The following is a 5,198-nucleotide window of genomic DNA, read 5'->3' on the forward strand; positions in this document are numbered from 1 at the left end:
CCGCTCCGGGATAGATAGGACCTCTGATACCACTCTGATACCGCTCCGGGATAGATAGGGCCTCTGATACCGCTCTGATACCGCTCCGGGATAGTTAGGACCTCTGATACCGCTCTGATACCGCTCCGGGATAGATAGGACCTCTGATACCGCTCTGATACCGCTCCGGGATAGTTAGGACCTCTGATACCGCTCTGATACCGCTCCGGGATAGATAGGACTTCTGATACCGCTCTGATACCGCTCCGGGATAGTTAGGACCTCTGATACCGCTCTGATACCGCTCGCCGGGATAGTTAGGACCTCTGATACCGCTCTGATACCGCTCCGGGATAGTTAGGGGCGGAGACGCGGGCGGTTACCGTCAGGAGATGAAGATGGGCACGTGACTCTGGCCGGTCGGGCCGGCACATGACCTCATGTGTCCGTGCAGGATACCCGAGCCCACCACTCATTGCAGGGATAAGTGCCCATTACGGACGTGCAGGAGACCTGGTGAAATCTCATGCAGGGCATGGCCTGGCGGCGCGGTGCGCCCGCAGGCCTCTGTCGGACCGGCGCCGCGCACGTCACGGTGCGGGCGCGGCACGCGCTGCTCCTCCGAAGTCATAACACGCAGGACCACATCAGGCGTCCGTCGCCAGTTCGGGGTCCTATCGACCTGCCCGCTGGGACACGTGACATCGGCTTTGTAAACGTATGCTTTGGACGCCAGCGGTGTACCGTCAACGTCATTCAATGCCCGAGACGACAGCTGCGAGCCGTCCGAACTGGGCCAGAGCTTACGTCAGTCGAGATGTGCGAAACGCCCGGCGGCCCCGGCACCGTTCGGGACGAACCTACGCTCGACAGGCCACACGACCACCATGAGCACCGTGAGAGAGGTGGCAACAGGCGTCCTCGCGCACAGAGGCGGTGTCTTTCCGCAGGGCAGCTGGGCAGTGGTCTTCGCAGACACCGCAGAGGCTCTCCCAACAGGCGACCCTGAAGTCACTGAATGCCACCGCGGACGTCACCAGCCACGAGACACCATGCCTGGCCTGGTCAGACCCGCTGCGTCTGTCAGGGCACGTGCCCAGCCTCAGCTACACACTGCAGTGGCACCTATGTTGGCCGCACTGGCTGTTTGTGATGACACAAGCCGACGCCTCGTCCGGAGTCGGACCGTGGCAAGAACAGCGCAACATCAGTCACAATTTTTTGTTAGGTACGTACCCAAGAGGAGCTTGACAATTCTAGGATTGACACTAAAGGTAACCTTTTCTAAATAACATCATCTAACCAATGCCTCCTGGTACACTGTAGGTTGATAATTCAGCATAAGAACTGAAAGCAAGCATTGCATTTCGGCACCATGGGTGCATTCCATGGAGACAGGGGTTAGGAAGACAAACCCTTACAGAACGATACATATTCAGTCAATACATATTCAGCTAATAAATCGATAGAACCACCATCACAATCCAGTTTTTTAAACCTAATGAATCCATGGAAAGATGGCCAGCTAGGCCGATGGGGTGAAGCTGCCAGCGGTGGCGGCCCGGCCCGTTCGGGCTGGCCAGTGCCTGTCCGGTGCGTAGCCATTTTATCAGTTCTCTCGTGAGGTGGTCACATTTCACTGGACTTGTCACTCCCCTCCAGCCAATAGCTGCTATACCCCTTTTCGAAAAATAGTCCACCTTCATAGAAAGAAACTTCAAAAATCACTGCGCAAAATATTTATTGGGAACATCCTCAGCCTGGAATCACCCAGCATGAGCACTCGCGCCGGCAACGACAAAGTTGCATTAACATTATATTCATGAGTGACTTGCCAATGAAATGTCGGGACGGAGCGGAACCTTTTCCAACTGTTGGCTTACATGGTTTGATTTAAGATAGCGTGCGCCTGCAGTCTCGGTTTATGAAATACGGCTCATCTTTGGTAAGGACAAAGGATATCAAAGGCATGTGTACGAAAATGCGTATTCCTTGCTGAATTATGCAGTAACCCAACAAGGGGACTGTCACTGTCAAAGTTGAAAGGCTGTTGGTTTTATCTCGGCGTTTGCTGAACTCGCCTTAAATCTGTTTCCTCTGAACTCGCTTCAGTTAAGGCCATCTGTTTGGTTGAGGTCCTGAGCTCGGCTGTAGTACTAGTTTCAAGATTGCCTAGTGCACACGAAGCAAACAGCGCCACCATTTTCTCCGAACTGCACAAAAACTCACAATTTCTTCTTTCTGTTGGACCAGCTGCCACGGTTCACCTGACATCTCCGTCTGACCAGCTGCCGCGGTTCACCTGACATCTCCGTCTGACCAGCTGCCACGCTTCACCTGACATCTCCGTCTGACCAGCTGCCGCGGTTCACCTGACATCTCCGTCTGACCAGCTGCCACGGTTCACGTGACACCGCTGCCGGACCAGCTGTCGTGGCTGGCCGTGACTCTGCGCGCCGTCGCGCTCTGAGTCGGCCAGCGGCGGTCGGCGTCACGCACGAGCGGCGCTGCAGGGCCGCCGGACGGCGTCCGCTGCAGGCCGAGAGCCGACACCGAGGCGGCCGGAGAGCGGCTCGAGTGTCGGAAGACGGTTTCCAGCCGCGAGGCACGCTTCCTGGCGGAGCTGGAACCGCAGCTCACGACCTGAGCCCTCACATCGGGACCCGTCCCGGTCATGATCGCCACAGGACGGCGACGGAGCGTGAATCGGCCGCGACCGCATCGACCGCAGCGGAGACGCAAGTCACAGAGCACGGACTGTGATGACGCAGTGTTCCGACAAAATACGACCATCCCGTTGGAAGCGGCGCCGTCCGCCGATCTACGCCGTGCGTGATAGCATTTTCAGCTACTTCCTCCTCGTCCTACACCGCATGCGTGCGATCCTGCAGCACACACGGGCATGAATTGGTGCTCTGCCCAGTCGTATCCCACGCCACGCCTGGGAGAGCACGACTGGCACGCCATCTGGCCAGTAAGGCGGCCACTGCGTCCAGAGGCTCGGCTGCCGGCTCGGGAGCGCGACCTCCGACAGCCGGCCGCCATCGAAAGTGAGGTCAGCGGGCCACGCAGCCGCCGTCTCACGGCCTCGGCGACCGGCCCCGCCGCGCTCGGCATCAATCAAACGTGGCGCCCCTGCAATTGAGTGACAATGGGAGGGCATTACGGCCGGTCGTCGGTACCTGAGGGGCCGGCCTGCAGAGTCAGCTCACAGCTACCTCTCCGGCGCTTGGTGGACGGCGGCGCGGCGAGCGTGCACGAGACACGAACGTCGCGCCGACAGGCCAAGAGAGTCACGCGTTCACTGTTTACGGCCTGAGCTCATGACGCCAGCCTGTCGGGCTGGGGTGGTCTCCCTTGCCCCCTGCGTGCCCAGTGGGCGGCGAAGCATGACACAGACCGGTCATGCTGGCGCCCTGCGCTCGCCCAGGCTGCGGCCACGTCGGCGCCGCGCCCCTGCAGATGGGGGTGCTGTAGCCGCGGCGTGCGCTCCAGGGCGCGGCGTCTCTCCCCGCAGTCAGGGTGGGCAGCGCAGCGTGACACGCGGACGACGTTTTCCACCGGTTCATGGGCCCGCCTTCAGAGCAGTGCCGGCCGCCGAGTCATGCACCGGTGGCGGCCAGTCTCGCCCGGCCCGTCAGCTGCCGCCACACGCTGCACCAGCCAAGCTGCCACTCCATCGCCCGGACACGAGCGAGCCCGTAATGTGCTGTAAGCATGAGCATCGTGTGTGCACTCAGGCCGGACCGTGTGGCGGTCGTAAAACAGCCGCGATCACTGCGGCGCCGGGCGCGGAGCGTGAGGGCCACTCTTGACTGGGTGCTGATGGTGGTGTAGAGCAGACCGGTGCCAGTGATGCTGTGCGGTGGTCGCTGGCTGCTCCGTCAGCCGTCACACGGTTCAGACCGGTGCTGACCCGGCGCTGACCCGCCGCTGATTAGCCCGCTGCCGGCCGGCAGACGTCCGTCGACCGTGGCTCATGCTGTCGTGTCAGTGTGGGGAGGCCCGGTGGCCGAGACCGCACTGCGATGGCATGGGGTCCAAGGGTCCGGGTCCGGGTCCAGGTCCGGGTTCGGATCCGGGTCTGGGTCTGGGTCCGGGTCCGGGTCCGCTACGATAGGCACCAGTTGGCTCGCACCACCTGTGGCCCGTCTGCAAGCGTCGGCATGTGCCTTACAGTTGGCACTCTTATAAGAGCACGCCGACGTTTGAGCATTGAGGCTTCTATAACTTTTGCCTTGTCTTTTCTTCTTCTTTTTTTGCTAGGGTAACCGCGCATTAAGCCAGAATCATCGGGAATCTAGGTCAGAGCGTTAAGGGCATGAGGTGCGCTTAAGACAATGACTGATTCCGCATCAATTAAAAATAATTGATCCTGAGAACAACGGGGAATAATGTATCAAAATCAAGCCCACTTTCTTACTCATTGCTTATTGTTTTTGGTATCACACAGTCTCTAATAGCGAGCTGTTCTTTGAACAATGCTGATAAACCTCAACGATCACACTTATCATACATGAAAGCTGATATTTAGTTGTCTGACGCCAAAATAGAACGCATCTCATCTGTTCAAGGCATATATATCTCCATTGAAGCACAAGGAATGACATAATCTGGCGTTAGATTGTCACCACTACGATATACATATATATATATATATATATATATATATATATATATATATACGTCAATCAATCAATATTTAAGGGGCAAAACCCTGCGCTTGGTGGCCTGCAGGATCACAGAAGAGGGAAACAACTTGGACAGTGCAGCGGAGCCGAGCTCAGGGTTCAGAGCTTAAGGTCAGGGTAATGTTGCCCCGGGACTCAAGGTCAGTGTTCAGAACTCAAGGTCAGGGCTCAGAGCTCGAGGTCGGGGTCAAGCTGCCGGAGAGCTCAAGTTCAGGGTTCAGAGCTCGAAGCTGGAGTCATGTCGTAGCGGAACTCGAGGTCAGGGCTCAGAGCTCAAGGTCAGGGTCATGTTGCCAAGGAGCTCAAGGTCGAGGTTCAGAGCTCGAGGTCAGGGTGATGTTGCCCTAGAGCTTGTACCGGCCCACAGCATTGATGGGATTACGACCTGCAGTTCAACAAAAACGGAAGGCTCATGGATGGCGGTGCCGCGTAGGCTCCCATCCATGGCTGGCCGATATGGTCGCCGACGAGCCAAGCCTGCACTGCAACACATTTCAGACGGCCGCTGACATTCCTGTGGCAGCGCCG

Source organism: Pollicipes pollicipes, unplaced genomic scaffold (genome assembly GCF_011947565.3).
Source record: "Pollicipes pollicipes isolate AB1234 unplaced genomic scaffold, Ppol_2.1 Scaffold_4881;HRSCAF=5763_pilon_pilon_pilon, whole genome shotgun sequence".
Taxonomy (NCBI): Eukaryota; Metazoa; Arthropoda; class Thecostraca; order Pollicipedomorpha; family Pollicipedidae; genus Pollicipes; species Pollicipes pollicipes.